The 24,153-nt window shown below is 42.3% G+C and overlaps 1 protein-coding gene across 1 annotated transcript in view; it reads left to right on the top strand.

Annotated features, from left to right (window-relative positions):
* METTL15 (methyltransferase like 15) overlaps positions 1–24,153 on the top strand; it is a 1,979,089-nt gene that overhangs the window by 742,533 nt on the left and 1,212,403 nt on the right. The gene's annotated exons all lie outside the window — the stretch shown is intronic.

Raw genomic sequence — 24,153 nt, forward strand, 5'->3', positions numbered from 1 at the left:
CACGTTCACCCCCAGATGATGTTTCCTTCGGAGACATCCTGGAAATATTAAAACAGAGGGGTGGCTGGAAGCCCTCCAACCCTTCCTCGGAGAACTCCGTGTTTCTGTAGGCTTTTTGCTCCCGGCCTTCTACCTCTTGGGTGACCCCACCTGCCGACGAGTAAATCCAGTTCGTGCAGCATGCCTGGCAGAACTCTGACTGTATTGAGGCCATTCCCCGGAGACCTAATAAGATTCCTTCCCCCCCCCGGAAGAGCATCCACACTGGTCCAGAGGTTTGCCAGTTAACGCTATGGTGGTGATGGCGGCCACTAAAAAGGATCTAGCAGAAGAAAGTCCTGCTGTTCAACCGCCCAACAGGGAGTCCCGGGTTGTGGACAGATTGGGAAGTGAGTCTTAGCTTCAGCAACCTTTGCTGTCAGGTCCCTGAACTACTTGGCACACTTCACGAGGCTCCAAAGAGATCTGATTACCAAACTTTCTGGATCCCTCGCTGGTCAAGTTTCTGATGAAGCACGGGACAAGGTTGCCTCTCAACTTGCCACCCTTGAATCGATTTCCAATTTGTCCATGAGGCTGCTCTACCACGCAACCCAAGGGGCGGCTAGAGCTGCGGGTGCAGGCATAGTCATAGGATGCATATCTGTGACCTCGTGGACTCCTTCAAGTCCTCCTTTTTGAACGTCCATATTGAATCATCTTCCTTATTTGGTTAAAGTGGAGGACACGCTGTCCAGGTGCGAGCAAGATGGAAAGACTCTGTCTGCCATTGGCCTATGTTTTCCAAACCTCAACCTTCTTTTTCCAGGAACCAGAGGAGTGGGAAACCTGGCACAAGAAATCTCAGGGTCCTTTCCGTAACACATGTGGCGAGGATTCCCCCAGAGGCAGAGAGGGTTCCAGTGGTGGAAGATGCCCCTTTAGGGGCAGAGGGAGTCCCTGAAACCAAAACTCCAGGGATTCCTTCTCTGGGCGGTCTTATCAACTCTCCTGAAGTGTTGACCGATTGCTTTCCTCTGGAAGCAGTTGGGGCTCATTTTTCTCTGCACCAAACTGCCTGGCGCTCTATTACAAATGATCAATGGGTGCAGGGAATAATCTCCAGTGGCTACTATATCCCTCTAACCTCCCATCCAAAACCTACAAAAAACCTTCCCGATGTTCCATCCAATCAAAGGGAAGAAGTGACTTCAGAAATAAGAAGGCCATGTCAATAAAGAGTCATCTAACCAGTCTCTCCAGACCAATGTGGATCTGGGTTTTACTCAAGATTCTTTTTAGTGCCAAAAAAGACCGGGGACTGGAGACCCATACTGGATCTCAGCCATTTAAACAAATCAGTTGTACAAACCAAGTTCCGCATGGTCAGTATTCAGTCCATTCTCCCATTTTTAAAGGAGGATGTTTGGCTGTGCTCGATAGAACTCCGAGATGCGTATTACCACATCAAAATGGACAAACGTTTCCAGAGTCTCCTTCACTTCTGGCTAGGAGTCAATGCCATTTGGTCTCTTGATGGCCCCCAGAGTGTTCACGAAATGTCCAACAGTGGTGACAGCTCATCTGAGACTTCAAGGATTCCAGGTGTTTCCATATTTAGACAACTGGCTCCTCTCCACCCCCACCAAGCATCTTCTGACTATGGCCCATTGATACACCCTTTCATTAGCAGAGTCCCTAGGCATCACTGTACACTGGGAGAAATCGAACTTAGAACATACCCAACAGCTGGAATTTATAGGGACAGTTTTCGATACCAGATCCTGCCTGGTATCTCTGCCGGCTCATAGGCTTCAGAGGTTAAGATTGCAAGTGCATGTGATACTCTGTCAAAAGAAGGTGTCAGCAAGGGAAGTTCTTCAGGCTCTGGGCTCCATGACTGTGGCCATTCCAATAGTTCCTCTGGCAAGTTTACACATGAGACTGTTACAATGGCTCCTATTGTCCCAGTGGTTCGCAAATCTTCATCCCCTAAACTCGCAGGTGCTCATAACCAACTCTTGCAAGCAAGATCTTCTTTGGTGGATGAAACAAGACACAGAACTTTGTTTCACCTTTCAGACCCCTCAACCCAACGCCACTGACCACGGATGTTTCCCTGATAGGGTGGGGGGCCATTTTCAGGGAAAGACAGTCCAAGGCACGTGGTCGAGCTTAGAGCCCAACCTGCATATCAATGTTCTGGAGTTAAGAGAGGTGTTGTTAGCATTGCAGGCATTACATCCGCTTCTTCCCTCTGAACGATTGCAGTTCAGTCAGACAATATGTCAGTAGTCTGGTACATCAACAAACAAGGAGGAACCAAATCCTACCCCCTATGTTGAGAGGCCATGAAATTTTGGCACTGGGCAATAGCCTCCGACTGCTTTCTTATAGCAACACACATCCCAGGAAGTTCCAATGTGATTGCGGACAGGTTGAGCAGATGCATTCTCCTTCCACACGAGTGGTCTCTCAATCCTAAAGTGACGGCAGAAATTTTTAGCCGATGGGGCCAGCCCTGCTGTGACCTCTTCGCCTCCCCTTCGAACAACAAATGCAGCAGCTACTTTGCCCTCTATCCCCCAGAGGGGGAGACCCCAAGAGACGATCTAACTCACAATTGGCCCATGTGTTGCCTCTTCTGGCCTCAAGTGTGATTTCCCCTTCCTCCAGCCTCATCTGTTACAGCTTCCATGGATCCTGGACACTTGTCCAGACTTAATTTCTCACCCCCAAGGGTTGACTCACCCGAATCTGTCCACTCTCAAGCTGATGGCTTGGATTCTCCACTTCCGTTAGTCGCCAGGCAGGAAGCCCTTTCCTCACCTGTTCGCCATATCATTCTGGCCTCCCATAAACCATCCACAAGAAAACTTTACAGAGATAAATGGAAAAGGTTTTCTCTTTGGTCTAAAGAACGGATGCTAGATCCCTTCTCAGCCCCGGTCTCTGTCATCCTTCAATACTTTTCTGAGTTCTTTGAAAATGGAGCATCAGCCTCTACCATACGAGTCAATTTAATAGCAATTTCCAATTTTCATAACAGAGTACAGGGCATCCCAATTATGTCCATTCAGCATCCCAATTATGTCCATTCGCCTGTGTAAAACCTTTCTCAAAGGAGTGTTTCGCAGCAGACCTCCAATTAGGCGTTCCTTAGAAACGTGGAATCTCTCCCTAGTATTGCAGTCTCTCTCAACTCCCCTTTGAGCCTGTTGCAAAATGTGATCTCAGATTTCTCTCATGGAAATCTCTCTTTGGTAGCTGTCACTTCAGCTAGGCGGATCTGAGAATTACAGGCCTTATACATCAAGAGACCGTACCTGATATTTCATAAAGACAGAGTATCTCTATGTACTAATCCATCCTTTCTCTCCAAAATGGTTTCTGATTTTTCTGTAAACCAGTCCATCAAGCTCCCAGTGTTTTTCCCAAACTATTCCAATAAAGGAGAATACTGCCTACTCTCCTTGGATATGCATAGGCAGTTACCTAGACGGGACTAAATCTATCCGCAAGACAAACTTTTCATTTCCTTTTCTGATCCAAGGATGGGATATGCTGTGTCAAAAGTCACTTTATTAAAGTGTCTCAGAGATTGTATTTCCTTTTCATATTCATGTACAAACGAGCCTAGACCACACAATATCAAAGCACATTCAACTAGAGCTATAGCAACCTCTGTAGTGTTTCACTCCAGAGCCTCTATGGATGACATTTGTGCAACAGCCATTTGGGCTAAACCACACACTTTCATCAAACATTACAAGTTGGATATGGTCTCCAGGGGAAAAGCAGCCTTCGGCTCAATGGTGCTCAGGAAAGTTCTTCCATAAGGGCCACCCAGGTTTCTCAGGTAGCTTGGGATTTTGTCCCATCGATGATGAATGGAAAGAAGATTAACAACATCAGATAAAGAAGTTATGTCTTATCATAATGTTCCATCTGTGTTGTTGATCTTCTTCCATTCATCACATCCCACCCTCTGTCCTCCACCAAAGGCTCCTGGTGGATCTCATGGGTCCTTGTGGTGTGTCAGAGTTTTTGCACAGAAATGGCCTCTGCCTTATTTCTATATGTCTTATGCAAACTTGGTCTGAGGTAACAGGGAGAAGGCATTGTGGGTAGCAGCTTAGCTCAAGAGTTTTTGGTGTAAGCGAGCTTGGTATTAGGCCGACACGGTTCAGTGGGACTTGGAACCAAACCCATCAGTGATGAATCGAAGAAGATCAACAACACAGATGGAACGATATGGTAAGACATAACTTCTTTTTTGCACTGGATTCCAATTTGGTATTTTGCAGATAGTGAAGGAAGACATTAGAGGGGGAAATTGGCAAAATAAACTGGAAACAATGGAACTTATTTTGGCAACTGAGGTTAAATCCTAATACTAGTCCAGGTATTAATGATTGCTGTTCCCTAATGCCTATTTTGAAATACAAATCTACTATTTTAACATGACTGTTTTAGTTCCTGATTTTTAATCATACTGGAACTTTAAATAGTGATGATGTCACTAATTTTAATTGATGGGAGGTGTTGGTTTTTCACTATTTAAACTACTTGTAAATCTGTGTATATTTTTCTGATGAAGTCCAGAATTTTAAGGGACAAAAGTGCTTGACTGGAGTTTTTTACTTCTGTATTGAGTTTTTATCTGTGAAGTACCATTAAATTGTCCTACTACAGCTTTTTTTATGGGCAAATCTTTATGAGGTATTTGTGTTTTATATGGTCTTGGTTTACCTCGTTGACGCGCTGCTTGTTTTTACCTGGATATCCTTGAGATACTTATGCAAAAGGGTGCATGGTCTTCTGATATCTCATCCTCAGAGGAGTCACTTTTTCTAGAAGCTTTTGTTTCTGGCCCATCTGCATCTTGGGTGACTCCCCCGACTGATGAACTTATTGACCTAGTCTCTTGCTAGGCATGGAAGGAACTGAACTCTGTCAGACCAGTTCCCTGCCCCCAGATAAAATGTTGGCATCACCAAAGGATACACCCAATTAGAGCAAATATGTCTGAGTTGACTCTGTGGTTGTGGCGGCAACCACAAAAAAAGGAGCTAGCCAAACAGAGTCCCTCTGTTTATTACCCTAACAGAGAGCCGAAGGCATTGGACAGATTTGGGAAGTTGTTTTTTGTTTCAGTGACCTTTGCCTTGCATACTCTGAATTATGTAGTGCACTTTACAAGACTGCAGAGGGATTTGACCAAGGAGCTGTCCAAATCCCTCTCTGCATCCATGTCTGTGTGGGACTATAGGAGTCCTCTTCACAACTGGCCACTCTTATCCATTTCCAATGTATCCATGAGATTAATATCCCATGCTGCAGAGGGGACCTCAAGGCCTGCTGATTCAGGCATTGCCATCCGGAGAAATACCTGGATGTGGTTATGTGATTTTGCAGAGCCGTTCAAGTCTTCTTTCATTAATGCTCCTTTTGATGGAACATCCTTGTTTGGCCCTTCTGTTAAAGGAAAGTTTCCCGCAGTGAACAGGAAGGAAAGACCCTGTCTGCCATTGGGATTCACTTTTCTACCAACCAATGATCTTTTTTTCCCAGAATCAAAGAGGGGGCAAGAAAATGTTCTGTAAATCTCAGAGTTCTTTCCAGGATTCACATGGGAGCAACTCATCCAGGGGCAGAGGGGGGAGTTCAAATTGAAGATGCCATCCTCATGGCAGGGGAGGCCCAAAAAAAACTGTTTTTCCAATACATTTCTGGATAGCCCTTTCAACAACCCTAAAGGGTTGTCCAACTGCTCACCACTGGAGGGCAGTGGGGGGGGGGGGTGCTTGTCCTTGCACCCAGACACCTGGGCTTCTATAATAAAAGATTCTTTGGTGCTAAAAATAATATCCAGAGGTTATTTCAAACCATTTTTCAGATCCCACCAACCAAAAAGAAAGAAGCTTCCTGACATTTCACCAAGTTAGAGAGAAGTGGCAACTCTAGAGATCCAAAAGCTGCTAAACAGGAGAGTTCATCCAGGAGGTCCCACCAGACCAATGAGGAATTCAGAACGTATTCAAGATTCCTTTTAGTGCCAAAGAAGATAGGGGACCTGAGACCAATGTTAGATCTAAGCAGCCTGAACTTATTGATGAAGAAGTCAAAGTTCCAAATAGTCACAGTTAGTCCATTCTACCATTCCTGCACAAGGACAATTGGATGTGCTCAATCAGTCTTCAGGATGTGTACTATCACATCAAGATGAACAGATGCTCCCAAAGGTACCTGCACTTCTGGCTTGGGGGCCAGTCACTATCCGTTCGGAGCCCTTGTGTTTGGTTTCACCATAGCCCTCAGGGTGTTCACCAAGTGTATTGCAGTGGTGGCACCTCACCTAAGACTGTGGGGATTCTGAGTGTTTCTATATTTTGATGACTGGCTCTTCCCTGCCCCAACCAGGCATCACTTAGAAAAGTGCAGGAACTACTTGCTCCAACTTTGTCAAAGAGTAAACATTTATGTCAGTATATCCAAATCAAAATTGCAACCAGTTCAGAGCTTGAAGTTCATCGATGCTCAGTTGAACACAGTAAGTCAGATTGCCTCACTACTTACACATTTTGTGGATGCAGTCAAGCTTCAGGTTCTACAGATTTTTCATCACCCTGCAACTCCAGCCATACTGATTTACATGCTTTGAGTTTAATGGCAGCAGCCATAATGCTATTCCCCCCTAGCACATTACTTTGTGTGTTCTCCATTGGAATCTAGCTGTTCAGTGTCCATTCTACAACATACTCTATCCTTTCTAATCAAACTAACCAGAGTATGACGAAATCATCTTTGTTGGTGGATTCAGTCAGATGAGATTTACAAGGGTCGTCCATTTATTCTTCCCCCGCCCCCAGGGGCCACGGTGATCATGGATGCCTCCCAGTTGGAGTGGGGGGGGGGCATGTCTTGAGATGTGTTCAAGGCATATGGTCCCCCAGGAGACTGACCAATTCACACATCAACATCTTACTGATGAGAGCAGTTCCATTAGCATTGCAGGCCTTTCAGGATGTTCATCCTGTAGGAGCTATTGTGATACAAACTGACATGTCTTTGGTCTGGTACATCAGCAAACTAGGGGGACTCCCATTCCTACTTCCTTTGCAAGAGGCAATTAACGTGCGGCAGTGGGCAATCTCCTCCAACTGCTTTCTAGTGGCAGTGCACATTACAGAGAAATCCAGCATACTAGCAGACAAACTCAGCAGGTCTGTTTTGCTTCCTGACTAGTGGGCTCTCAGTCAGTCAGTGATGGAGAAGATTTTCCATCATTGGGACCAACCTTTCTGTGATCTTTTTGCATCTCCCCAGAAGAAGTGCAGCAGGTATTTTGCTCTAATCCCCCTCAGGGGGAGTTGTAGAGAGACGCTCTAGTCCACGTTTGGCCCTCTGGTCTCCTTTATGCTTACCCACCACTACCTCTGATTCCAAAATTCTTATTGAAAGCCAGTCTGTTAAAGAGCCCAGTAATCCTTATTGCCCCCTTCTGGCTTTACCAAGGGGGGTACCCTTAACTTTGTTCGTTATCCTCCATGGATACTGGACCCCAGTCCAGACCTTCTCTCGCATCCGTTGTGGACGAAGTATCCCAATATTGCATGCCTCAAACTAACCGCATGGTATCTCCAATTCCATTATTAGCTAGACAGCCCAGGCATTCCTCCCTGGTTCAACACATTTTATCTTCCCAGAAAGCTTCTTCTAGGAAGTGCTACAAAAGTAAATTGAAAAGATTTACTTTTGGCTCTAGAGAAGCAAATTGACCTCTTTACTGCTCCTGTTTCTTCAGTTCTAGAATTTTTAGCTTCTGTTATTCAAGAAGGTGCTAGTTTTTCTACAATCAAAGTACAATTGGCAGCCATTATCAAATTTTCATTCAGGAGAAAAAGCTTCCTCTCTAGCTTCTTCCAAATTGTGCAAGGCTTTTCTAAAAGGCACCGTCTTACTTAGGCCCTAAGTGAAAGATCCATCTCCTCCTTGGGATTTCACAGTTGTGTCTTAGAGGTTGACACAACAACCCTTTGAACCTTCAGCCAAAATTGATTTAAAATTTTTGTTTTGGAACACAGCATTTCTAGTAGCAGTTACATCTGCGAGAATGTCATAACTCCATGCTCCATCATCTAAATCTCCTTACATTGTTTTTCACAAAAACAGTTACCTTATGGACCAATCTTTCTTATTTACCAAAAGTAGCCTCTGAATTGAATATCAACCAAGCAGTTCATTTGCCTGTTTTCTTCCCTAATTTTTCAAGTAAGGGAGAGTACATGCTACATCTTTTAGATGTACATAGAGAAGTACATATTTATCTCTGGAGGACAAAAGATTTCAGGAAAACAGACCAGTTTGGTTCTCACTGAACAGACTGGGATCACCAGTTTATAAAGTTATCCTGGCCAAATGTATTACTGATTGCATTTCTTTTGTATATACTCAGCAGGGCTTCTCCCTGTCTAAGGCTCCTTCGTCTAGATCCATGGCCACTTCTGAATTTTGGTCTAGAACTTTTGCACAGCAGCTATCTGGTCCAATGCTCATACCTTTAATATTCATTACAAACTATAACCTGGGACTGGACTGTATACTTCTGTCCAAGCCAAATATAACTCCTTATTACACATTTCAGAGCAATGTGTAACAGTTTAAGACCTCTGATACACTCACACTTAAGTAAATTAAATCTCACACATCCAAACACTTCTGGGAAAGCCTGACACAGATATCCAGCTGTACCCCTTCCCCCAAATAGTATGGTGACACGCTGCCATCAGTCAGAGAGCCTACATGCCATTTAAAAGGGGTGTCAAATTGTGAAAATTAGATATTAAAACAAATCATAGCAAATTACCTAAAGCAGCCAGGCTTTTGGAGTGGCCCGGGAAGTTATCAGAGCAGGTATAAGCACTCTCAAATCACTGAAGCAATCACTGATTGACCAGCTACAATGTAAGTTAATAAAAATATTAATGAGTAAACCTATTTAAAAATATAAAACCGTAACTTCCAATAAACAAACAAAATTCAATCAACAGGAATATGAAATCAATACTGAAGAATAGAACTCCATTTAGAAAAACTCTGATTAGTTATAATTTTCCTATCTGACTAAACAAGACTGTCTGTGATCTAAACAAAATTATTACAACAGAGCAAAAGCAGGCTTACAGTTTTTGGTGAGTCCTTTTGGGTATCCACTGCACAGTACAACTGTGAACAACTGACAACTATAACTTGCCGTTAACTGACAAGAATTGACTTTAGTTGTCTTCAGCAGACTCTTTTATAGACTACCTTAACTGCCATAACTGTTCCAGTTCTAATTTTCATTTCATATTCTGAGTCAACCAACAGCTGTTTACTAAAGTTCCTTCCTGTCTTTCAGCCTCTGACAGTAACACATAAGAATTCTCATCATTCCAATGACATCGTCTGCAGATCAGCTGATTCTGAAACAGTTTGCATTTAGAATCTTCATTGCAAATATGCACAGTAAGAAATGTAAAGGAACACTGTTCAAGTCATTAAAACATTCTGTAAAAACAGATTGTAAATCAATATGCAAGAACTTATTTGTAATATCATAGCTAGTCATGGTAGCATATAACACACAGGTTAATCTAAAATTATGTACAAAAACTTCAGCTAGATATTCTAACACAAAGGACAGTGTCTAATGTCTTCACGCCTCCCCCCATGACTCAAGCATGGTTTTTAAGTGACCCTTGAAAAATGACGCTTGAGAAAAATGGGTCTATCTGGGAATATCAACCCACTCCTCTCCTGGGCAATCCATTTGCATTGGAATTATTAACCCCACTGTGATGTTTTTCTCCTTTTGAGAAAACTTGGCTAAGTACAGGCCCCACCCTATAATTTGAAGCAGTTACCTGCACAACAAACTCTTCACGATAATTTGGGCTGGCCAGTATTGAGGGGGGGGGGGTCCCTAAAATTTCTTTAAATTTTTGGAATGCCTGTTTGCAGTCTGTGGTCCACACTACCTTATCTGGTTTATTATTCCTAGTTAGATCAGTATGGGGTGCAGCCACTGCACCACAACTGGGCACAAATTTGCCACAGTACCCCGCTGTCCCTAGAAATGCTCTCACTTGCTTTTTAGCAACAGGAACTGGCCACACGTGAATAGCTTCCACTTTGACAGGCTCTGTCCTAATCTTACCACTCCCCACTCTATGTCCTGAGTGACCTCTGCCACACCCACCTGACACTTACTAGGTTTAATGGTTGACTGTGCCCTTTTGAAGTGGTCTGAAAATGCCTGTAGCATAGTCAGTAATGCAGAGTTTAACCGGTCCACAAGACTATTAGTCTGGGGATGGTAGGGGGTGGTCTCTAAATGTGTCACCCCACAATGCTTCCACTAATCAGTTAGCAGGTCTGACATGAAGTTGCCACCTTGATTAGTCAACATCTCCCTTGTAAAACATACCCTGCTGAAAATTTCTAGCAAAGGATTTGCCACCTTTTCTACATCGCTATCATCTGCAAAAGGAATATTGGATATTATAGCTAGAATTGGCAGATGGTAGGCTCTACCAGCTGTCATGCTACCTCATCTTCCAGCCCTCCCTTAGGAGTCCACTCTTTATACAACAAACATTTGTTCCTATATACAGACACCCCTCTTCCTTGAACCTGAGGTGCTTCCTTAGCTATGTACCTCAAGCTTTGTAATGTTGGGTCTGTAAGTTGTGCCTATCTCAACTCTACATCTGTGACCCTCCCAAGCTGCCATTCTGCAGGAAGTCTAGTAACTTCCAACAGCTGTATCTCACTGTCACTCTGGGTACTATCCGTCCCCTCCGTTCTTGCAGTCACTGTGTCCAAGGGAACATCAGTACCTCCCAGCAGCTGTGGCTCATTTTCAGACTTCCTCCTCTGAAACAGCCACCACACCAGTCCTAGCATCAGGTATGAGGTCTGTCTGGGTCTCCCCCAGGCCATCGGACCTACATGCCTTTCTCTAAGTTTGACTGTGTGTCACTGCATGCACACAAGGCACTGCTTCATTACAGTCATTCCCTATCAGGACATCTGCAGGAATACAGATTGACAGTGAGGTGCAACTCAGTACCTCCCAGCAGCTGTGGCTCATTTTCAGACTTCCTCCTCTGAAACAGCCACCACACCAGTCCTAGCATCAGGTATGAGGTCTGTCTGGGTCTCCCCCAGGCCATCTGACCTACATGCCTTTCTCCAGGTTTGACTGTGTGTCACTGCATGCACACAAGGCACTGCTTCATTACAGTCATTCCCTATCAGGACATCTGCAGGAATATCCTCAAACAAAAGCTTCCTTTTCACAGGAAACCTATTAACTTCTGTCAGTTGCACCTCACTGTCGGTCTGTGAACTGTCACTCACCTCTGTCCTTGCAGTCACCGTGTCCAAGGGAACATCAGTACTTACTAACAGCTGTGGCTCCCTTTCAGACTTACTGCTACAGGATAGCTTCTTCACTGAACCAGCCACCACACCAGTCCCAGCTTCAGGTATGAGATCTATCTGGGTCTTCCCCAGGCTACCAGACCTACATGCCTATCTACAAGCTTGACTGCATGTCACTGCATGGGCACAAGGTACTGCATCATCCAAGTCGCTTCTATCAGGACATCTGCAGGAATATCCTCAAACACACCTACCTGTTTGCTTCCTCTTCCACCCTACCAGTCAAGATGAACCCTATCCAAAGGTATTTAGAATGGGGTCCTTCTCAAATCTCTGATGGGAGTGGACTATCCAAACAAGTACTGCTCTTCTCTAACCACTCCAGGCCTCACAATGGTTATATCAAAAGCTGTCTCTCTTAGCAGTAACCTGTTTACCATCTACTAAGATAGGATATACATGATTGTGATAGTGTGGCAACCCAGTTGTTTCCAAACTTACCACTGGCAGTTTGTCATCCTCACTTGCTGGTTCCCTCACCTTTTATTTCTCTCCTTACCTCAATGGACATTTGACTCCTATGTGGCCCCTCTGGTTACACTTGAAACATCCTATCCTTAACCATGTACTTGGACTAATAATTTCCCCTGTTACTGGTGTACTTTGTTGGAGTGGTTTAGACTGCCTCCATGGGTTCCCTTATGTCCATGTGCAGCACTGGGTATCCCTTTCTTATGCATTGGTGCTCTGCTTGCTAAGTAGATAACCCCTTTTCCCCCAACTCCTCCACAGAGTTACACTCTCTGTCTGCTAACCAGATTCTCATGTCATCACACAAAGTGCTGAGGGCTTGTTCCTTCACAAAAAGGTCTGCCAGTCCCTCAAAAGTGGTGACCTGACACCCACTCACCCATCTGTGAAACAAAGTACTTTAAATCAGCAGTATAACCATATACACTTTCATCTGCCTTGCGTCTGTGTTCACAAAACTTTTTTCTATTAGCTTCAGGTGTTTAAAACACTCAAGAAGACAGGTTTTAACTTTAACATAATTCAAATGATCTACATCAGACAATTTTTACATGGCCTGAACAGCTTTACCATGGAGTAAGGGAGTCAGGAGCCAAACCCAGAGCTCACAGTCAACATCATACTGTCTATATACCCTCTCAAATATGTGAATAAAATGATCAGCGCCATCCCTATCCCTGTATTGAGGAAAAAGTTTACAGACCTTTACAGTTTTTTGGGTCTGGTTATTCTCTTCCTTATTACCTCCATGACCCTCTAAAAGGGTCAGAAGCTCCACTTCTTGCCAGCGCTGTCATTTTCCTTGGCTTTTTTTTCAGCCTCCCGTTCATATTGATGTCTCTTCTCTTTAGCCTCCATTTCATATTGATGCTGCTTCTCCTCAACCTCCAGGTACAGTCTCTCTCTCTAACTCCAGACGGATTCTCAGATCCTCCAAAGTAAAGGTGGACTGTCTTGTCTCAGCAGGCTACACATCCCCAAAACCAAACCGGATATCCTCAAAATGGCTGGTCTGAGGTGACGCTATAACTAAGGTTGAAATCATTGCTTCCTTAGTCAGTTCAGCATGCACCAGTCCTCTGGCTTCACACTCCTTGGGCAACTTTTTTGTCAGCTTACTATAGTCTTCTGCTGGCATCTTTGCCTGCTGCACCTGACTAACTACAAATAAATACAACTGTGGGGGACTGAGATTCTGTATGTTTACCTTGTGGCTGTCGAGTGTGCACACCTTAATGACAACTACCCACAGGCTACTGAAGTCCAATTAAAAATCCCACAACGCTACCACCATATAATGTAACATCTGGACAGTACCCCACCAGACTGCCAACAATAATGTTATGTCCCTTTCTATCCTGGTTCAGTAACTAAGAGCTTCAATCCTCACTTCTCTCTCCAGTAGGAGACTGTCACTTAAACAGGAGTACAATTTCACTATTTCCCCTAAGAGCCCAACAGGAACATGCTCTATAACCTGGGACTGGAATGTGTACTTCTGTCCACCCAAAATATAACTCCTTATTACATAATTCAGAGCAGTGTATCCCAGTTTAAGACCTGTGATACACTCGCACTTAAATAAATTACATCTCACACATTCAAACACTACTGGGGAAGTTTGACACAGATTTCCAGTTGTGCCCCTTCCCCAAAATAATACCTTAACATGCTGCCACCAATCAGAGAACCTATATGCACTTTTTAAAGGGGTGTGCATGTATGAAAATTAGATATTATAACAAATGATAGCAAATGAACTAAAGCAGCCAGGCTTTCGGAGTGGCCTGGGAAGTTATCAAAGCAGGTATAACTACTCTCAAATCACTATAGAAAGCACTAATTGACAAGACACAATGTAAATTAATAAAATTATTTAATAATTAATAACAAAATGATTAAAATATACAATAGTAATTCCCAGTAAACAAGTAGAACTGAATCACCAGGAAAATGAAATCAATACTGACGGATAGAAATCCAGCATTTAGAAAAACTCTGATTTAGTTATAATTTTCCTATCTGACTAAAGAAAACTATCCCTGATCTAAACTAAATTATTACAACAGAACAAAGGCAGACTTTTACAGTTCTTGGTGAGTCCTTTTTGGGTATCCACTGCACAGTACATCTGTGAACAACACTGCAGCTGACAACTCTACCTGGCTGTTAACTGACAACAGTTGACTTCAACTGTCTTCAGGAGGCTCTTTTATAGACTAGCTTAACTGTCATAACTGTTCCAATTCTAATTTTCATTTCATATTTTGAAAATCAACCAAAAGCTATTTACTAAAGTTCCTTCCTGTCTTTCAGCCTCAGTAACGCATAGCAAGTTTGGAACTGTCAACATTCCGATGACATCATCTGAAGATTAGCTGTTTCTGAGACCGTCTGCATTTAGAATCTTCTTCACAAATATGCACAGTTAGAAATGTAAAGGAACACTGTTCACGTCTTTAAAACATTTCAGTAAAAACAGATTATAAATCAAAATGTAAGAACTTTTTGTAATATCATAGCTAGTCATGCTGGCATATAATACACAGGTTAATCTGAGATTATTTACAAAAACTTCAGCCAGGCATGCTAGCACAGATGACTGTCTAATGTGCATCTGTACTGTCCACTTTCATTCTTCCTCAACTCCCCACCCTCATTTCCCTTCCAGTCATCTTCTGATATGGTTTTATAGATATTGTGGAACTTCTAGTTCCAGATATGAGCCCTAGCTTACTGATATTTCTGTTTCTTCTCAATCTTAGGCTCTATAAGGTAGCAAGCTCTATCTGAGGTATTCTATGATGGCTGCAGTATTATGGGTGAGCTCTAGAGTTGGACCCATAAGTCTCTGATATGCAGCCGAGTTGGATCCGTAACCCATACATTGAGGAAGTATGAAAATGGATAATGCAGGTGAATCATTATAATGAGTACAAACTTTAATTTGTATACTTTTTTCACTTCTATCAGTATTGGAACCACTCTAACAATTAGTATAATTACTACCCTTTTCCTTTGTCCCTAATATTCTACTGAATATCCAACATAAAATCAAGTCTTTATTAAGGTCACATGTTCTTTTCTTTTCTTTACAAATATTTATCCTACAGAATTGCTATTTGTACTCTGCAGTTCTTAATATAACTCGGTACTCTTTTCTTTTTGTGTATATACCTGTAATGCCATTTATGTGGTAACCAGTTAAAATGTTGGGATCTGCTAGAGTCTCAGAACAACTGAATGGCCAAAAAACTCAGCAAAGAATGCTCAGAATTTTCCAGATTAATTGCTCATTCCTGCAGACAGTTTGTCTCCATGCTGAAGTAGTCAGAAATGAGTCTTTATAAATTTTGCTTAGAACAGGATATACAGCTGCCTTCATCTGCAGACTTCCTGACTCCCACTGACCATTTGCTAATGGAAATACATAAGATAATGTCTTTGCATATGTGATAAACTTAGCATTTTCCATGACTTTCATCATTTTGTCTTATTTTTCAAGCCTACTTGCTTACAAAACCCCCCACTCATTTATAGCTTAAGCCAAATACATTAATCTTGGCATTCACCCTTGTAAAAATAAAAGAAAATATTGTAATTCTGCTTATAATTTAATCTGTACACTTTCACACCCTACCTCCAGCCAGCAGTCCAAGATCACACCATATTAAAATTAAACTTGCTTTCGTCAGTCCTTTCCCCCTTCATTGTATTGTAAGGCCTATAGATGTCCGTCTATATCACTATTGCAGTATTCTTTACTTAAGGGATCTCCTGACAGGGATAGCCCAATATTCAACCAGTATAACAAAGCTTTCGAGTGGCCTCCGAAAGACATGCGTGAATGGGCGTGCCTTCGCTGAAGGTTGGGCTTCGGTCTGGCAACTCGGCACCATAAAAAAAAAAATCTACTGCCAATCATTAGCGTACCGAAGGTCCACTGTGGCGACCTCTAACCGGGAAAAGCTGAAAAGACAAACATAACAAAGGCTTTAGTATGTACAGGCACTGTACATCACACATATGCATCCAGTGCAAAGCATAGGGCATAAAAGTGACATATGGACACATACACTTCAGTACTTCTTTGCCACTAGTCAGAGCACCATCATTGAACGTCAGTCTGAATGCATTTCTTCTGTGCTGGCAGGATTTGGGGGATGATTCATTAGCCTGCTCTTCTCCTTATGGTTCAGAGGAAGAGGATTCTGTTAGTCCAGGTTCCTCTTTAGAGAAACTTTCCTTTGGGAACACTATTTCCCATATGATGGAATTCCTTAAGTGGGATTGTTCTCAGGTTTCTGATATCCAGAAAAGGCATTATGAGCTCCTCCAGATGAAGTTTCCTAAGCCTACTGTTATTCCTCCAGCTGTATCTGCCCGCGTGGATACTTTTTTAGCAGCTTCTGTAGCCTCTGATTCTCCGCCCCCAGCTCCTAAGAAACCTGACAGATTTTACAAGGTGACTGATGCTTGTAAACTTCTGCCTAAGTGCCCTTCTGTTGAGCCCTCTGTGATGTCTGCCTCCTCTGACAAACCGTCTAAGCCTTTTCTCTCTACCAAGCTGCTTCCTTCAGACAAGGATAATAGGGCTCTGGAAGGGCTGGGTGAAAAAGGTTTATATTGCTGTCACCTTGTCTTTTAGGGCTATTAACTACCAGACTCCTATGACCAGGTATAGGTTTAGTTATTTCTCAAGTTTCTCAGGTGATTTTGATCTTTCTGATTCTGAAGGGAAGGCTTCATCCCTTTTCTTGTTGGGTTCTATCACTCAAATTGCCCACCACCCTATTAAATGCAGTTATTATGCTGCTTATGCTTCTTCCATGGCTGCTGTATTTGGCTCTGTTATTAAAACATTACTCTTAACTTCGTCTTCAGGCTTTACCTGATGACATTAAGGTCAGATTATTGGAAGCTCCTTTAGATAAAAATCTTTTTGGTACTCCTGCTGTTGAACTGTTTAAATCTCTCCAAGATAAAGGCAAAGGCTTGCAAGAGTTAAAATGTTTTATTTCATCTACTCCAAAGTTTCAGAGGAATTAACTTTCTAAATCTGCTTTTGTTTGCAGACATTTATGCCATCTGCCCAAGGGTAAAAAGGGTTCTAGATTTGTACCTCCTGCTAAATCTACACAGACCCCTATTTACCAGAAACCTCCTTTTCCAAACAAGTCAGGTTCCATGTGACAGTTTGCTTCCCTTTTTGCTTGCCCAAGTTCCCTTGTCCCTTTGTGTTTCCCTGTCTCTCCCAAATTGGTTAAGGATTACAACAGATGCTTGGGTTTTGTCCATTATCTGCCAAGGATGTTTCATGGTTTGGAAATCTCTTCCTCCTTTTCTGGGCATCCCTAATCCTCCTCGAGAACAGCTTGCTTTCCTTAAAGAGATGCTTCGTTTTCTATTGACCCAGGGCATCATTCAAGCTGTGCTTCCTGCCCAGGAGTTCTTTTTTTTTCCAGAATGTTTCTACTTTCCAAGAAGGAAGCCACTTGGAGACCAGTTCTGGACCTTTGTCAGCTCAACATCTTTCTCCAAGGTCCCCTCCATTTGGATGTTAAGTCTTCAAACCTTATTTTCTCTTCTTCTTCCCCAGTCCTTTCTGGATTTCAAGAATGCCAACCTTTATATTTCCATTCATCCCCCTTTCGGGAAATTTTTGCTTTTCTCTGTTTCTTCCTTGTATTTTCAGTTCTCTACTTTGCCCTTTGACCTCTTTGTTGCCCCAAGGATGTTAACCAAATGCCTCGCTCCTGTCATTGCATTTTGCGGGATGAGAGGGGTTCAGATCTTTCCTTCTGGATGATCTGCTCATTTGAGCTTCATTCCCAGAGGTTGTGCTTCAGCATCTTCAATTTACTCATCCCCCTGCTTGCATAGTCTGGGGTTCACTGCAGAATTTCAAAAAGCAGTCTTGACTCCTTATCAGGATCATGTTTTCCTTGGTTGCAAGATCCAGACCATCCCCATGATGGTATCACTGCCTGCCCCCAAGACCCTGTCTCTGACCACCTTATTTCAGTCTTCTTCCTCTAGTTTTAGTCACAGCCAGGAACTTTCTAAGGGTCCTAAGGTTTATGGCTTCCACCATTACCATGCTGCCTGTAGCCAAGCTCCATATGAAAAAGCTTCTGAAGTCAGTGTGGCTTCAACAGTGTCAGCCCATGAACTTCCTGCTTCCCTTCTTTCTTTGTCTCAAGCTTGAGCTTCAGTGGTGGATTCATCATCTTTCTCTCAACCTGAGGCTTCCTTTCCAGTCTCTAGTCCCAATTCAAGAGGTCTTTAGAGATGCCTCAGACAGGGTGGGAAGCTTCCTTCGGCTTTTTCAAGGTTGACAGCTGACAGCTTTGAATATATGTAGCCATTGCACTTTTTTGCATGGAACAGTTGGTTATGAACGATTTTATAACTGTTGCATATATGTTCTTAATGGAGAATTTTACACAGACAAACCATAGGTGTCAATTATTTTGATATTTTAAAAGTTTAGAATATTAGTTTGCTTATGTCATGTATAGAAGTTTTATGACAGGAAATTACATATGTTGAATGCTTCCTATTCCCATGTTTTAGTGTTTGACTCTGATAATGCCTTATTTTGATGGAGGCAAAAGTGCTTAGCCTTTTGACTTTAGTTTTTTAACTTTGAAAGTTATTAAAGTGCCGTTTCTCATGACTGAGCAGTGGTTTTGGTTAAGATCTTTTTGCCTCCCCTCTGGACAGACACATTCCTCTTTTATGTTCAGAGTCCCAAGTCATCTGGCTTGGAAAGTGGACGCCCTGTCTTTTCCTTGGAAGGCGATGATTCTGTATGTGTTCCTTCCCCCTCCCCTGCTTCCAATATTCTTGCACATGATCAGGCAGGACTCTCCCAAAATCTGGTTGGGGAGTCCCTTCTGACCCAGTCAACATTGGTTCCCCCATCTTTCTTACTTAGCCAGGGACAATTACCACAAGAAACTTGAATCTTCTCACACAAGACAAGGGTCTCTTACCATCCTTACTTGTCCAGTCTTCAACTGATGCTGTAAGTGATAAGGTTTTGATCTCTCTAGTCACCTTTTTTCCTGAGGATGTGTTTTGGGTCCTACAGGAGGCCAGTAAACCCACTACCAGGAAATCATATTTGTCTAAATGGAAGAGATTTTCTGTTTGGTGCCACGCTACCATCATCAGAATCCTCTTTCTGTGGAGGTTCCGCTGGTCCTGTCTTGTTTGTATGATCTGCTCCATGCTGGGTTAGCATATTTTTTTCAGTTGAAGCTCACCTATCATCAATTTCCGCTTGTTTGCCCTTGAATCCTCCTTTGACCTCCAGATTTGAGATCAGTTTCTTAAAGGTATCCTTCTTATGAGGCCTCACAGGAAGCCTATTCTGCCTTTCTGGGACCTCAGTTTTGTTCTTAAAAAAACTGGCTCAGGCTTTTTTTGAGCATGCTGCTTCAGCTTCCTTGCAATATTGTTCTTTTTTTGACTCTTACTTTGGACAAAAAGGTGTCTTAACTTCAAGCTCTCGTGGCTGTTCCTCCCTTCTTAGATTTCCAAAGGGACAGGGTCTCTCTTCCTACTTGTGATGATGTGAGGTATTGCCAGCTATGCCAGGAGGAAGTAAGGCAGTGAATGTGTAACATATGCCAGCACAGATAGCTGGAACTTTGTAAAGAATTATATGTCATGTGTATATCAAACTGATTTGTACAGATGCTTATGTTGAACAAAATGTATTTGTAAATCTGCTTGTGTCAAAGATGTACTGACAGTGTGTCCTGCTGCACAGAAAAGAAATATACATTTATATCGGTTTGTAGTGTTGTAACTGAGGGAATGTATGTATATTAACAGGGGATACTAGTCCAGCTAACTTTCAGAAATAGTAAGAAATTAAATTACTTAATTTAGGCCATAAAGACTATCTTACAGTTCAAACTGCAGCCAGAGATGAAATGTCTGTAGCAGAGAATGGTTTATTAGCTTCTGTAGGAAGAGTGGAATTGCTTTATTGTTTTATAACCTCCAGAAGCTGCAGCAGATCTTAGCAAAGCTCTGTGTGTGTATATTATTGACACACGTTTAAGATTCTGGTTCAGTTGTTAGGAGAGGGTGTAGCATGGGAGCCAGAAGTCGGATGACCAGATGTATGTGATTTTGTTCTGTAATCCTTCACCACATGAGACTGAAGTCTCAATGCAGTCTGCTTTTGGGACCTGACAAAGAGGGAAGACCACTCACCCACTTCATCCTGACTTGCTGTAGTAAGTGGCCAGGGAATAGTAATTCTTTAGATCAGTCAGGAAAATATAGTGAGATTAGTTGAGTACTGCTTTTCTGTATCTGTGTGAATCTATTCATTTGTGTTATTTTAATAATTCCTTTGACTGAAATGCTGGAGTTTACTGTAAATAGATATTTCATCTTTTCATTTGCTTTTATTATTTATTAGTAAATATATTTAAACTTATCATTGTGGCTGGTCCTTTACAGAATATTTTAACCTTTGAGAGTACCTGTATCTGTTTGATGACTCTGTAGCCACTCTTGAAAGCCTTACTGCATTAGTCAAACACTACCATTGGTATTAATATTAATTTCACTCAGTATAATTGGGTACCCTTGTAAGAACTTTAGAGTAGCTGGCTTTGGAGTGTCTGGTGGCAGTAACTACTTTATAGTCTGGGCAGAACGGGGCATAGCTAGTAAATCTGCACCAGCCTTTCCTGTGTGTGTGTGTGTGTGTGTGTGTGTGTGTGTGTGTGTGTGTGTGTGTGTGTGTGTGTGTGTGTGTGAGAAAATCAAATCTCAAGGAGTGTGTGTGTCCGCTGCTTGGATCAGGGACAATGAAGCACTGGTTTCACAGAGAAGGTGATGGAGGACTTGGCTTGAGCACTTGGCTGAGGACTCAACTTTTACAGCTGTCAGTGGGAAGTCTTACTGGGGACCTGAAGAGAGAGAGAGAGAAACCCAGACTCCAGAATGTGTGTGCCCTGTGTGCTGTTAAGGGAAATTGTGCTTGATGCAGGGAGCTGCATGTGGAAATACTGTGTGTATCCATTTTTATTCCAAGTGAACATCCCTTTTCATTGTCAATTGTGAGGATTCAGGCTCCTTGATTACTGGCCCAGAGAGGGGACTTCACAGTACTAATCCTTCTTTTATGCACAAGGTGGTCAGCAAGTTGTCCCTTAATCGGTCTATTCATTTGCCTTCCTTTTTCCTTCTCTACAGTCTGCCAGTGAGAAGGTTTCTTTTGCTTTGGACTTGCATAGACAGTTCAGATATTATTTGGATAAAACTAAAGTTATTTGCAAATCTAAGCAGCTTTTTGTTTCTTGTTATCCCAGGTCTTTGGGTTTAGCTGTTTCTAAACAGACTGTCTCTTCCTGGATTTATGAAGCTATTTCTTTTTATGGCAAATGTCTTTCCTCTACAGTAAAAGCTCACCGTACCTGAGCTGTTGCTTTCTCTGGTGTTTTTTTCAATGGGCTGGATACCAATTTAATATCTGAGGCTGCTGCTTGTTTTTTGTCCATACTGTGATGCCCGTGCACTGGCCCAGTAATCAAGGAGCCTCAGTCCTCACCACTAGCACCAGTGAGGGGCACCCACATTGGAGAGGATTAACAAATACACACTCAGTAAAGTACAATTTCTCTTAAGAGCACACAGAGATCATAGTCTGGGGCTGGTGTCTCCCTTTCTCTCCAGATCCCCAATAAGACTACCCACTGGCACAGCTAAAGGGTACAGGTCTCAGCCTAGTGGTCATGCTAAAACCTGCAGCACCCTCTGTCCAACCAGTGCTTCGTGTCCCTGCCCAAGTAGCTGACGCGCACACACACACACACACACACACACACACACACACGCACGCACACACACGCACACACACACACACACACACACACGCGCGCGCTCTTTAAGATATGAGTTGTATACAAACACGCAGACACTCCTGGAGAAGGCTAGCACAGGTTTTACAGCTATGCCCCTTCCTGTCGGTCTATAAGGTAGTACCAGCTGCCACCAACCACTAATATCAGCTACTAATAAGGCCCTTATGAAAGGGTGCCCAATTTTACTGTGCAATATTATTATCCAAATAGTAAGTGTGACTGAGCAGCAAGACTATTGGAGTGACTTTACAGTATCACTATGTACATGGGATGTACTCTACACAAAACAGTCACAGTTGAAAGGTTTAAAAATATTTAATAATAAATAATAAAAACACAAGACAATACTTCTTACTACACAGTGCTAGTCAAGAGTTCAGACATCACAGGAAAATGCTTAAAATAATACTGTAGAATAGTTCTGACATAGATATAGAAAACAGCTAGACTAAACTTACTGTTTTCTATATTTTCCTAAGAGCAATCACAGTTCTAAATAAACTTGCATATAGAGCGAAAGCAGAGTCCTGGTGAGTTGTTGTCAGCTTTAGACAAAATCCAAAATGCTCTCTCTCTCTCTCTCTCTCTCTGGCTGTCTTTTAAATTGATAATACATCACTGCTGTCTCATTTTAGAGTACTTCATTCTTCTCTGGTTCCCAGGCTAACAGAAACTCAGAGTTTAACATAGCTTTGGTCTTGTCCCTTGTCAGGAAACCTCAGCAATTAAAGACATTATATATGTAAAATCCAGCAATTAACTCTGGTCTGAAAACAATAGAAATAATCTGCCGGTCCAGACATCATGGCTCCGTGTTTGAGCTCAGAGTCATACAATGCTTGACTTATCAGCTTTCTTCCAGCAGAGTGCACTGTTGCATTTTTTATGTTCAACATTTAACACAATTTTCTTACATTTAAGAGAACAAGCCTGTGGCTTATATTAATATTTACAAATTACAGAATTATCTACAAAATTCTATCTAGCTAGGCTGGTAACCTTCGCATATCTTCACACATGCCTTCACTAAGCATTATAAGTTGGATGTTATTTCCAGGGCTAGAGCTGGCTTTGCCAGGGTTATCCTGCATGGGTTTCTTGAGAGTTTTTCAGTGCCATCCTCCTCCCAGGTCTCCTGTTAAGCTTTAATACTCCGTCTTGCATAAGGTATCATGTAACAGTGATATGGAAGAACATAGTACAGTTGTGTAAAATTTTACCATAATGGTAGATGTCCCTCTCTTCACTATTGCAGTATTTGCTCCCTCCCTCCTGCCCCCTTGCTATAGCCTGTTCTCCTTACCCTCCTGACCAAAGAATTATCTGTTTTCTCCTTCTAGATGCATGTTTCTCCTGGTTCCTAGGGGGCATTCTGTTCCTCCTGAGACTTTTCAGTTCTGAAGTGTATGTGTCTGTACATCACCTTTATGCTCTACACCTTGCATGGGGTGCATACATGTTATGTACTGCACCTGTAGATACTAAAGGCTTTGGTATACTGGCCGAACATTGGGCTGTCCATGGCAGGAGATCCCTTATTTAAGGGTACTGCAACAGTGAAGAGAAGGATATCTACTGTTATGGTAAGATTTTACACAACTGTACTATTTTAAAACTAAAACAAAAAATGCTTGTTTGCATTAATACCTTTAAAACATACAACTGTCATTGAAAATAACCCCCACATTTAAAATACCCCTGACTACACAGTGCACATAACTGCTTTACTGTATATAACATGCAGTTGATATAATGAAATGTTTTATACAGATACTAATAACAAAAAATATTTTACTTGCAGTTGCATTCCCCCTTTTAGTGTCCTTTTAAGCATTAATCACATAAAGTGGGGTATAAGCTTTACTGTCTGCCTACAAGTTTAACTAAGTCAACAAAAGTCTAGTCTTTCTCAGCCAATTTTCTTGCAAAGCTATATTTCACAAATGTGATTGATGCTTTATGGTCTCCATTTTATTCAGTAATTTCAGTGTTGCTGGTCTTCTTCCTGTTCATCTTTCTCTCCCATCACCAGACCTTGGTGCACGTCCTTTCTATTGGAACACTGTAAAAGGTTTCACCTGCAAAAATCTCTCAAAGCTTTATTATCAGTAGAATAAGAAGCAGAGTCCCCTTCTGTTTGCTGCCAAACTTTTTGGGTTAAACCTTTTTCCTTGTTAGCCTGTTCTGCATTTGATCCACCAGGAAAAAAATATTCTGAAGACAGCTGGATGTAGCAGATTGAATCTCACACATGCCTCTTGACATTTCCTAATTTCTGTGATTAATTTGATTCTCTTCTCCCTGGTGTTCAGTGAATAAT

Source organism: Protopterus annectens, chromosome 17.part0 (assembly GCF_019279795.1).
Source record: "Protopterus annectens isolate FY-2018-M chromosome 17.part0, PAN1.0, whole genome shotgun sequence".
NCBI classification, from domain to species: domain Eukaryota; kingdom Metazoa; phylum Chordata; order Ceratodontiformes; family Protopteridae; genus Protopterus; species Protopterus annectens.